Raw genomic sequence first — 12,625 nt, forward strand, 5'->3', positions numbered from 1 at the left:
TATCTTCCCAGGAACGACGAGAAGAGACATCGGAAATCTAGATTGGAGAGCGTTAAGAAAAACTGCCATCGGCAGTGTTGACCCGACGAAAACAAAGAATAAAAGTAAGAATTCCAGCGGGAATCGAACCCAAGCATTCTGCGTGGCCGTAAGGTATTCTACCACAGAGCCGCGCATTGCCTTGAAACTGCTTTGGAAAAATACTCTGTGCAGGTGTAATGTCAGTGCAACGTCGATTATGGTTGCAGTGCGCCTAAGTTTATAACAAAGCAATAAACGTTACATATTTATCCTATATACGTCATACAGGCGTCATGCCGGGTTAACGTCAGGTGTGGTTACAGTGTTCGCTCCACTTTTATAGCAGTCTAATAAACATGACATTTTCAACGTTATGATTCAGCAAGCTATATTCAAGCGTTGCTCGACCCCGGAGGAATACGCTAACGAAAGTTGCGTATCATATTCACATCATCGCACTGTAAAAAGCACTTCGTTTCGATAATACTGAAGTCAGTTCTCTAAACTGAGTGCGGACGTTACATCATACCATAAGTTACCTTTTAAACGCCAGTGTCGTCGACGTGCCTGGTAAAGCCACGATGTGCACACAACTACTACACTTAGAAAAACACGTCGATCCACTTCGTGAAGTTTGGCTCAAAGACAAGAAAGAAAAAGAAACGCCAGGCCTGCGCTGAAACCGCAGTATAGTCACAGCGAAAGCTGGAAGAGTGGCGTTTCTAGAGCCCGCTGTATCCTCTGTTGGGGCTACTAATACAAGTACACTAGCAAGGTACCCACTACGCCATAAATCACAATTTTTGTGATGGTGGGAAGCACCTAATAAGCCATTATTCGTCATTCTGCGGGGAAGCGAGGCACCAGCTACACGTCTGTAAGGCATTATGTGCACTTTGTTGACGCGACGACTAATGACGATGAAGGATTATGGCTCAGCCCTTTGTAACGGGTTGGAAGCTTTAACCGGCCCACCAGTTATGTAATTTGCATTGGGTGAAGCCGGGTCGCTATTTCCCTCTCCCGCCATGCTGTATAACATACGTTGACGTGGGAGAGAGAGAGAGACACAGGGGGCGAAGAACTTTACTGAGACTCCGAGGAAATGGATCATGCGCTTATGGACTTCCTTGGCAACCAATACAAGTGCACTTGCGAGGAACCCACTAAGCTATAAATCATTGTAATTTTTGAGAAGTAGGGAAGCAGGCACTATGCCATTTTTCGTCATTCTACGGAGCGCCGTGGTACCTGATAAACGTATGTAAGGCATTATGCGCACTTTGCTGATGCTGTGCCTGATGACGATGAAGAATTATGGCGGAGCCCTTTGTAATGGGCTGGAAGCATTCAACAACCTACTCGTTGCGTAATGCGCATTGTGTGACGCCTGGTTACAGAATTCGCGTTCTGCGACGCTTGGTGCTTATTTTACTCTTCTACTACGCTATATTGCATATGTTAATGTGGTTCCTTCCCAACATGAAGCCTGTATAGGACCTCTCTGCAAAGCAGTTTCAAGCTACGGCATGGCTCAGAGTGGATTAAGAGGTAGTCGCTTTTTGCCCTTTTAATGCTCTGTACTGCATTTGGATGTTATAATTTTACTGGGTCTCCATTCGGTTTGGCGCAGCATGTTAGCGTATAGACACTGTGATGTTAAAGTTCCATCTGGTCATGAGTGTTTCGTGGAAATTGTTGTCAAAGTTCGTGAGGTGTACAAGACGAGTGACTGTGATGAAGATGTGATAGCTCTGTTTGATGCATTAACGCACATGAAACGGACATGATGTGTGATTGTTAGACTATCTTGACCTGTAGTCAAGAAGGCAATAAAGAAAAAAAAACCGGCATGGCTCAGAGGTTCGATACTGGCCTCCCACGCGGCGGGCCCAGGTTCGAACCTCGGTCCATCCTGGAATTTTTTTCTTATTTAGTTCTTTTTTCTTATTTCGAGCGATAGTGGTTACGGACACCGGCGGCGGCGGACAACTACGGCGCCAAAAACGGCCGCTGAAATGATCTCATAACAGCTTTCGCTGTAAAATGCAGCATTAACTACTTACTGATTGCTTAGAATGAAACCGATTCCCACAATGCGTGGCATTTGCCGAATTTTTTTTTCTAGAGTTCCTGTGTTTGCACGAGGAGGAAATGAATGAAAGGAGACTACATCGCTTTTCAAAACGTCATATTGACTTCCAGTAGTGCATGATGCGTGATAAAAATGAGTCGAGAATTGTCCGTTACGAAGCATCGTCTTAGTTTTAGGCTTCGGCTTTTTCGGTGACTCTACACATATCATGACATGATTCCCCGTTCCCGTTTAGCCGTTACTGCGCATACCGGTGCTGTAATGGCCATTTATAAAGGCGATGACGTTGGCTCTTTATTCTCGGGCAGTTTATGTGTTGTCCAGGGACAACAGTCCCAATCGTAAACCCAGTTTTTCCCCGTTCCCGCACACGCTTCGTACATGAAAGCACACATATAAGGTATTTTTCGATACTCTTCCAAATAATGTGTGTCGACCCAGACTTGGTAGCCTGTAAAAAGAAAGAACGCAAGCAAAAGTTACTTAAGATGCGGTAATCCTGCGTTGATTGCTTACGATATTAAGCCCGTGAAGGCACATCCTGTATATAGCGTGGACCTCACTGGACAATAAATTTTTTGAAACAAAAGCAGTCAATTTCGTGTCATATACAGTGTGTCCCAGCTAACTCTGGAGAAGCTATACTTAAAAAAGTGCAGTGAGATAGGAAGACGTGACAAGTGCGTTAATTATTAGGATTGAACAACTGCGTTAATTGTTAGTGGTACACACGGTACCTTCCCGCACATACGGTTTCTTCTTTGTTGTGAAAGTTTAAGGAAAATTAGGGAAAATATTTGCCGAAATATTGCTTAATTGCATAATTGCGGAAATTATTCGCGTCTAAGTAGGCATAGCGTTCTAAAAACATTGTGCTCAAAGGTTATTGGCCCGCAGAAATGACTCTTTCTGCGTTTCAAATCTGTGGCGCAAAAGGCTACGCGAGCTCGTGCTGCTGTCCAGCGCTCGATTCGCAAGCCGACGTGCTTCTACGCAATATTCCTAATGCACCCCACTTCAAGGTTTTGGTCACCACCCGCTTCTTTGGTGCGAAAAAAAAAAAAAAACGTCAGGCCTGCGCAGAACACACAGCACAGTCACAGCGTAAGCTGTGCAGCGGCCCTTAAACCCGTCGTAAACTCTCTCAGGGCGCCTGTGCAAGTACAGTTGCGAAGTACTCACTACGCCGTAATTCATGGTCGTTTTGCGATATAGCGATGCACCCACCACTCGTCTATAAGGCAATGTGTGTACCTATACGTAGTTGCACACTCTTGTTGATGCTGTGGCTGATGACGGTGATGATAATAAAATGTGGCTGATCACTCAGTTTCTAATGAGTCGGCAGCTTTTGACCACCAACTCGTTAAGCAGTTCACATGGTGTCACGCCTGGTGTGATTGTACGATTCTGCCGCGCAGTATTACGTCTTGTAACGTGACTTCTCACCCGACATGACGCCTGAGCACTCGACCGAGAAAGTCAAGGCAATTTAACGCGTGCCTCTCACACTGCGGCTCGTCACGTCTTGAAAGAAGTCTGGTCCCCGAGTGTATAACTTAATGCATCCGCAAATGTGCAGCCGGCTTTCGCCTTCAAGTTTTACAGAGCGTAAGATGCTGCCAAACTTTCTTGGCCACCTCATGCATCTACATGGACTGCGTTCGACCTGATCCAAATAAGATTACTGCCGTCTTCCATTTCCCCATTTTTCTTGGCCTAGCCTCGTATTTTAAGGCAATTTATTCGCAACTTCGGCACTATTGCGGCTCCGTCCATCACCTATGTACATTCTTCTGCATGTACGTCCGTACGACCGGACGAATGCCAGAGTGTGCCCTCACATCCGAACCAGCGGATGTGTCACTTTGACTCCACTACGCCCACTCTTCTACATACCGGTGCCAGCGACCACGGCATAGGTACTGCTATTTTCGAAAGCCTAAAATGTTCTCAAGAACGCCACCTTCGCCGGCCTCAATACTCGACATGTCAGAATAAAGCGTAGAGCTGAGAGCTGTCTCGCAAAGGCGAACATAATGCTTACAGCACGTAAGCGACGCTTTCTGGTATTTCTTTTTGCGGAATGATTGGCAAAGGCGCTAAACTTCTCGATTAGTAACCGGCATTTAAGATAATATTAAGGCACTTGTTTGCGTAGCCACGTTATGATCATATTCACGAAAGATAACCTTTGGTGGGTTCTTGCTGTGCTAACCTCTTTGCTGAATTTTGGAGAATATAAGCTAGGCATTTGAGAGGTATCAAAGTCTCAGATATAGGCAATGGAACGACCAAGATTCTTAAGCTTCAGAGAGTTGTGCAGGTTCGGGGAGCAAATGTTAAACTAGGTGGCGTTTTAGTTGAGATTAAGTGTATATTTTCGAAACTATCAGAAAAGTGAACAGGTCAATGAGAAGAATGCTGTAGAACACCTAGTTGATAAAGTAGAAGTGCTATTGCGACGTCACTTTGACTGAATGACTGAATGGGGAACATTGTTTTAGCAAAATGTGCATAAGCTACCTTTACGTTCTTTTCCAGGCGTAACATCAATTTGCAAATATTCTATACGGTCTATTAAACAATTTGCTCCCCAAAATTCACCACACTGAGCATTTCAAGGAATATACATCTCACCTAGTAGATCCGATTTCATTACCACACACTTCCCTTGTGCAAAGATAACTTCACTAACGGGAAACATTGCTTTGAACTTGGTTTCTATGGCTGAAAAAAAAAAGAAAAAAAAAAGATTGTAATTTCAGTTCCGGAGCCGCCATAATTTCCACGGAAAGAAATAAAAGTTGTAATTGACGGTTGTCCAATCTACTAAGACTCTGCACGAAACACAACCTAACCTTTACATTTTTTAATGACTTGGTTTGAGGTATACGTCGGCGGTTGGCTGGTAAACTTTTACGGATTCCGTGTTAGGCCTTTTTTACAGTGCACACTTACGTCCCTGACCGGTAAGTCATAATATTGGGGGTTTAACGTCCCAGAGCCAGGATATGATTATAAGAGACGCCGAAGTGGAGGGCTCCGGAAATTTTGACCACCTAGGGTTCTTTAACGTGCACCTAAATCTAAGTACACAGGCCTCAAACATTTTCGCCTCCATCGAAAATGCAGCAGCCGCAGCAGGGATTCGATCCCGCGACCTTCGGGTCAGCAGTCGAGCGCCATAACCACTAGGCCACCGTAGCGGGGCCCTAACCGGCAAGTCTAGCAGCTTATTGAAGGATGGGCAACATTTATTTCCAAAAAAATGCTCCTCACGTGCCTGATTAGTTCGGTGTATATACATAGAAATTATTTAGCTATACAAGGCCGAACGTGCAAGGCACAAGACACTAATTCCATTGTCCAATACGATTCCGGTTTTGGTAATGTTCAGCATACTTTCTGAGCCTCGGAACATATAGAAGGAAGAACTCTTGTCACACAAACAAATATGTTATTGTATTCCGACGTCAGAAAGCCGAAATTTCAGTGCACTACAGATGCACAGGGGGATTGGACACAGGTAGTCGTCCTAAAGCGGGCCCACGGACCTAGAAGAAGCGAAACACGCATTTGATTTTGACACGAAAGTGTTTTATGCCGGGGTCCACCGAGACTTCAGTGACGTATTTCCGTCACGGAAATGACGTCGAAAAAATATTCACGATCAGAGGGCAAAGAAAAGGTTTCGTCAAAGGGCATCGAACCCACGACCGCTCAGTCCGCAACAACAGATGCCGGGCACGCTATCCACTGCGCCAGACTCTAGATGCTTTACAAACGCGCCTTTTATATCTACCACTCTCCCGGTCGGCGGTGTGGTGTTGCCCTCTGGGAGCGGTAAAGTAATTCGTCATTACTGTGGCCTCCGCGATTAGCACCTGCAACGCGTTACAGGTCCCTCCCATTCGGCGCATTTTCAATAGTTCAATTTTGTCAATGCCTTAACACACCGCGAGGTCGCGACCTTAGCCAAGCGTCGTAAAAGCGTCGGCCTCGCTTATAGCTCTGCGACGCACGCCTGCCTCACCTTGCTGTAACACCGCGTTCCTCGCTCCAGCGCTCGCCCCAAGAAAAAACGCGGCCGGGCTACCGGGGCGGCACGGCGCGCTTTGCCTTTCCCTCTAGTCCGGCCGTGGTGTTCGATTACATTTTAACATGCCGCCGCGGGATGGCGACCAAGTTCTGCGTCCAATATGCGACGCTCTTTTGGCTATCACACCTAGTTCTCTGATTACACTTTCACCGTTAACTGCTACAGCTACCACAAAGGTTTGTTTAATCATTAAGCAGGGACGTTAGTCGTCGGGATGGAGATGTACCACCAATCATCAAAGTGGGCACATCCACGTTAAAGGGGTCATGAAGCACCCCTTGGGCTGATTGAAAAAACACATCCTGTGGAAAGCTGACACGGCTATGAACTGCTCTGCCAAATATTACAGTCGTGCGCGCCGCGTAATGGCCACAAGCGCAGCGCGAAGTTGCCGTTTCCCCAGGCACCCTCTTTTCAAACAGAGGCCGGTTCTCACTCTCGTCGGTGGGCGGGGCGTCTGTCCGCTGTACGTCGCAAGAGACATAGTATGCTTATTGGCCGATAGCCGACGTAAATCGAGAGCGGCGTTCGGATCAGATGCGCTTCTTGCCGCGGGGTGCCGCCACTTGCCGGCGCCGCACTCCTCAGTACACGGTAGCCGCACTCGCGCAAGCGAATCACAGCGGGAGAGCGATCGCGTTTCATGACGCGCGCTGGCGTAACTTCTTTCCCCCAATGCATCCCTCCCTGTCTAGCTTCCAGTGCGCTCGTCGGCACGAGAAAAGAGAGAAAGCGCTGGGAGCGTGCGCCAAACCCCCGTAACTCCGCTGATTCTTGACGGATTCGAGAAATTTTTGCGGCAATCGATTCGGGAGGCAGTACACTCCGATACTGAGGCCATTAGATCATTACTTGGAAAAGTGGTTCATGACCCCTTTAAACGGTGCTATAGCTGCCAGACATCAATATACATTGCGCAAACTCTCTTATATCAATGTGCAGTAAACATTCAGTTACTTCTGTAAGGGCATGCTTTACTTTCGTGTTATTCCGATTCATATGACCGAGGGATCAACGATGTTTTTGTACACTCCTGTTATAGCAGGCAATACAAAGAATGCCTCGACCGCCTTCACGATGTCTATTATCCCTAAAGGACCAGCACTATAAAAAGCAGATGAACGTCTAGATGTCTTCGGTCATGCATGCACAACTCAAAAATAGTAATATCGTCGCGGGATCCGGGTTTATAGCGGTTTTTGCTCGTCAGCACTTTTGTCAATGTGATAATATTACGCTTGACTTGACGGTTATTGTGAACGTGTTCTAAAGGACACCTCTAAAACGTGAAAATATTATTTGGGAATTCAGGCTCAGAAGTTGTTAAAGACCGCGGAGCGGGACAACCCGTTCTATGCAAGCACTGCCCTCGACTTTTAAAGCGATGCTGTACATGTCCAGGACATCCCGTCTATGTGTGTGCAAAAAAATTCCTAGGGCACGTATGTGCCGCACAAAAACACCACTACTCTCCACTGGTCCACTAAAAATGAAGAAGGAAAAACACAAGAGGTAAACGCCAATTAAGCTCGTGCACGAAACGGATACTGCATGCGGCAAGCCAGACAAGGCGACGCATGTCTCGGAAAAAAGGACGCACGCTGCACAAATTGAAAACTTTAAAGGAGCATACGCTAACTTCAAAAGGGACGTTCTGGACAGTACCAGGTTCACGCGTAATTGAAATAAATCAGTTCAGCGACGTAGACAATACGCAAATTTTTCACAGGACATTGTCCTGCCATGCTGTGCTTATGGAAAAAGAAAGGTATTTTCCTTACATGTAGAGACATAGTAGGTTACATTGAAGGCGTTATCGTACACATAATATGGATCCATTTTTATTGTCCACACTATGTCAATTCCGTGAAGGCTGAAACATTTCAGTATCCTTTCAGCGTGTCACTTGAGATAGCAAGTGAACATCGCTGTGTATGCACCATAAAAAAAACTTATAACCGACGTTCCTGGTCATGATATCATCGCATAGATAAGATAATGGTCCACCGAACATTATTTAGCTTAGAGTATGCACATGTTGTCCTACAAACCCTCCGGTCGAGCAGGTGTACCTGTCCAACTTGATCGGCACTTGGACACATGCCACTACAGCGCCAAATATCGTAAGGAAGGTTACATGCATGCTGCCAGAAATAACCCCGCGTAATTACAGACCCTTTCTTTCCCCACTTTAATAATCAGTTTCTTCAAAAGCTCAGCGATCATTTAAATGATCGCAAGTGCTTCTGAAAGATATGCTGATGTTGTACATTTCAAAGTTCGTTGTGGGTATATTTCTCGCGTGGATTAACGGAGGCTGATTGATATCCACATGTCAACTGATTAGCTGTATGCACCATTACATGCCCCAGTGATTAGCTGTACCAGATATCATTTAGCTAGGTGGAAGAAAAGCTCAATTGAGATAAATTTGCTACATGTGAGTAGTATGTACTATGCAGAGAAGTCGTCTTGTCAAAGCCGCAGGGCTGTAGTGGAGCACTTTTCTTGTTAGCATCCTTTGAATAACTCTTAGGAAGACGAACTGTGCACTTAATGTTTGTAGCTATGATGATTCCTGCACCAGAGCTCCGAGACTTTTGAGTGCAGTACTGGCAGCCGTGAACACCGCCTTAACTCGGAGATCAGGCCGAGTAACAGCTCGTTCTAAGTCATGCATCACTCCCGGAGAGCGGTCTGCAGCTCGGTATAAGAAACGGCTATTCATGATCAGAAAAAGCTTTATACATAACGCTTTCGCTCGTATTACAAACGTAAAAATTTGCCTGGGGGCTACTTTATATATCTACACTGTCTATAAGACAAAGCCTTTCTCGTAGTCCGAAATTCTGAACCGTTGACCTTTGTGCCAGAAGAAGGGAAGTGGCTATTGAGCCCGTTGCACTCATCAAGGTCTTTCTGATTTGGAAAAAAAGATTATTGCAACCAAGCAAGATATGAAACCCTGAGACGCATACTGCACAATTCTTGGAACAGTTGGGCAGCGTGGAAATGCGATGAGGCTAGTGCACCTCCATTGTTTTACTTTGAACATTATCCGAAATCATTCAAAGAGTTCTCGAATATTCGCTTTATATATTGTGATGTTACTGCGTGGTACATATAAAAAGTGATATCACTATATGATATGTCACGTCTAATGAATGAATGAATTGAGCCTTTATTTCATGGAAGAGGACGGCTCTTGGCCGCAGTTTGGGATTAGGCGGGGAAGGTATAGTTGGGCGAACAGCGTCAGAATATTAAGCTAATATTAATTCTTGTTAACTCATCGCACGCGCAGAATTGCATCCGTCTTCGGTAAATGTTCAATAGAATCACTCTAGCACGAGATGGTCGACCGCTTGTACACCACTCGAAACAGGCCACTTAAGCTAGCATAATTCTGGAGCGCTTTTTGTGCTTCATTACATTGTAGGACATTTCCTAAAGTTTTTATGTCGTCACGTGACAGGTGCTGGATGATTGCTCTTCCTCGCGAGAAAGCTGAGCAACTCCAAACGAAGTGGTGTAAATCAGCTCTGCAATGAAAATTGCCAAATACGGACTACACACCTAACTTACATTGTGGTTGCATTGGGAGAAGAGGGAAACTTCACGTACTTCTGCCACTTATGACCCGTTCTGTCGCTAGAGTTCGTCGTGCACAAACATTTATACGCGGTAAATAGATCGCCAGAGAAGTAGAACATCAAACGATACTTTGGATGTTCGCGACTGATTAACTGAAAAAGAAGAAAATATGACCTTAAATTTCGCACTTTCCCTTAAACGAGCAACTTCGAATTCCGTAGCGAGCGCTGTTTTACTCGGCGGTCTCTGGCTCACTGTCGCTTGCAGTTACATGTACAGCAAACAGTGATACGTACAAAGCTTACCATCCGCATAAAAAAATAGAGCGGTGAAGTGCCACTCTGAGACAAAAAGATGGGTATTGTGTGAGCTACGACACCCACCATAACATACCATCAGCTAACACAACATACACAAAAAGATGGGTATTATGGGAGCTAACGCCACTTGCAGCTCTCTTCTGACGTTTCGCTGATGGTTATCGCGGCATATGTGGAGCCACGGTTCGTTTCTAGGCATCAAAATTCAAGTAGATTAGCTTTATGTTGATTCTGTATCAAATTTCGTCACAACATTCCTTGCAAGCACGAGAAGATCATGCTGTAGTCAGTTTTGTGTCTAAGTTTGGTGTCTACGCTCCTTTAAAAATGTTTCACGTGCAAGCGAGCAGGTTCAGACGCTGGGCTAGTTTCCCAGCACACTGATGATGTTCCCTGAAGAACTTTCTTCGTGCAAGTCAGCGCGTTGAAACAATTGGCCTGATTTAAAAACACTGACGGTTTGCCGTTGGTCACATCAAAGTGCAAGGCATTCACCATCGCTCGCGGCGCGATATTAACCTCTTGCAATATAGCACTGTTGGACTCTGCCAAAGTACCCCTACCCCCGATGTGTTAAGTATTTCTTTCGCATTGACTGTTAAACTCACATTGACTTGCATTGATTGCAAAAGTGCTACAGTCGCTTGCAAACTTGACGAAAGCACCTCTTGAACCTACAGGGGTTAACTCAAATATGCGAGTACATGCCAAAATTCCTGCATACATGACGTGAAAAGGCGTTATATTTCCACTGCGGAAGGCTAACTGCTACGTTTTCAAGCAGTGAAAAATTGTATTTTGTTTCAGAGTGCATATTTCTACGAAAAACAGAAAAAAAAGATACTGATATGTATGTAAGTATACTGAGAGCACTTAAAGAATGCTCATCTTAAAGCAAAAGAAGTCACAACGTACCCTCCATGCATCCGGATTGAGACCAAGGCGCCTAGCAATTTGTTTTGTATCTCATTTTGGATTCCACTTAGCAGTGCAGAGGACCAGTGCTAGTGCAAGTAGAAAAATTTGTACCGCAGGCATCATGCACTTACATTCGAGCTCTCATACCGCTCACAAAACGAGAAAATTATCCAGATCTTTTGCAACGCTGACGTAAAAGGCAAGAAAGTTCAAGCACTACGCCATCAAACACGCACATCATTTACCGCAAAAACCTTAAGTGCACTGAAAAGCACATTGATCATTCGTTGTAAACTTTAAACGTATCTATGCATACACCGCTGCACTGTAAGCCTCCTCAATGTGCGACGACACTCTCCCAATGCCAAGCCTGCTGGATAGTTTACGTTGACATCAAGAAATCTCGCGCAGGTCAAGTCATAGCATTGGGATACATCAATGAGAAATTGAATGTACATAACGCCATTACCCTAACGACATCTCTAACGACAATACAGTTATCTGAATTCATTTAAAAACGTTCAACCCGCTACTAAGTTACAACACTGCACAACAACCATTTTTTCGCGCTCAAGAAAGCGCGAGCGCCATCTACGCTATAGCGATCAAAGCTCATCGACTCCAACAATAGTTAGCTCAAATCAAGCGTAACTTGTCGGATGTTCAAAAACCTCCTCGTTATGAAGCCGTATGTAGGAAAAGCTAACACGGCATTATGAAGGTTCATAGAGCGCATTTATTTACTTTATGTTTTATCAAGCGAGAGATAGAAAGTAGCCGGCGCCTTATTCGTTCGCGAACGTCTCCTTAGGTGAAAAATCCCTTAACAGTGGTTTTCGTTGGAGCCCACGTTTTGACATGTGAAATGATCTTCATTGAAGCGAGAACTCAAGGCAGCAACCGGTAAAGTCCACTTGTCAAAACGTTCGCTCCAGCGACACACGCTGTTCAATGATTTTCCATCTCCTCAAACCTCCATCTTCCCCTGAACTTCTTTCTTGTTTTAATATCTCCTTATATAACACCTATAAAAACGGGATATCGAGCGAGTAATTTTCACTCCTTGCCAGATAAGTCATTATCAGTGCGAACCAATCTGCTCGAGAGGCAACGGGAAGGCGTTGACCGGTTGGCCTCATGCTAAGTCGTCACGAAGTCATGCGAAACAATGCCTGAAGTCATCGAAAAGGATGACGAATGTTCCTCTTGAGTCCTTAGGTCGCGCCTGCTTCCGAACGTTTTCGCTGTCTCCCGTATTACTGCGAAAAAATGCTGATTTTCAATGGACCCGCGCCATTCAGGGAATCTGAATTTCAGGATGTCTAATGCCGGCCAGGGATTAAAAGAGGAGGCAGCTATATTTCAGACTTCAACCCACCTTAAACAGCATATTCAAGTTTACTCTCTCTTGATTACTTTCCAAGGTATTCAAGAGAGAGAGAAGCAACTTTATTCAAGGTATTTCCAAGCGAGCGAATCTTTGATGCTGCATCGGTTCTTGATAGTGTAATTAGTTCTTGCACGCCAATTTCATGAGCCTTCTTGGCAGAATTATCGGCGTGTTCGTTGCCGTCG

The sequence above is a fragment of the Rhipicephalus sanguineus genome, chromosome 3 (genome assembly GCF_013339695.2).
Source record: "Rhipicephalus sanguineus isolate Rsan-2018 chromosome 3, BIME_Rsan_1.4, whole genome shotgun sequence".
Taxonomy (NCBI): Eukaryota; Metazoa; Arthropoda; class Arachnida; order Ixodida; family Ixodidae; genus Rhipicephalus; species Rhipicephalus sanguineus.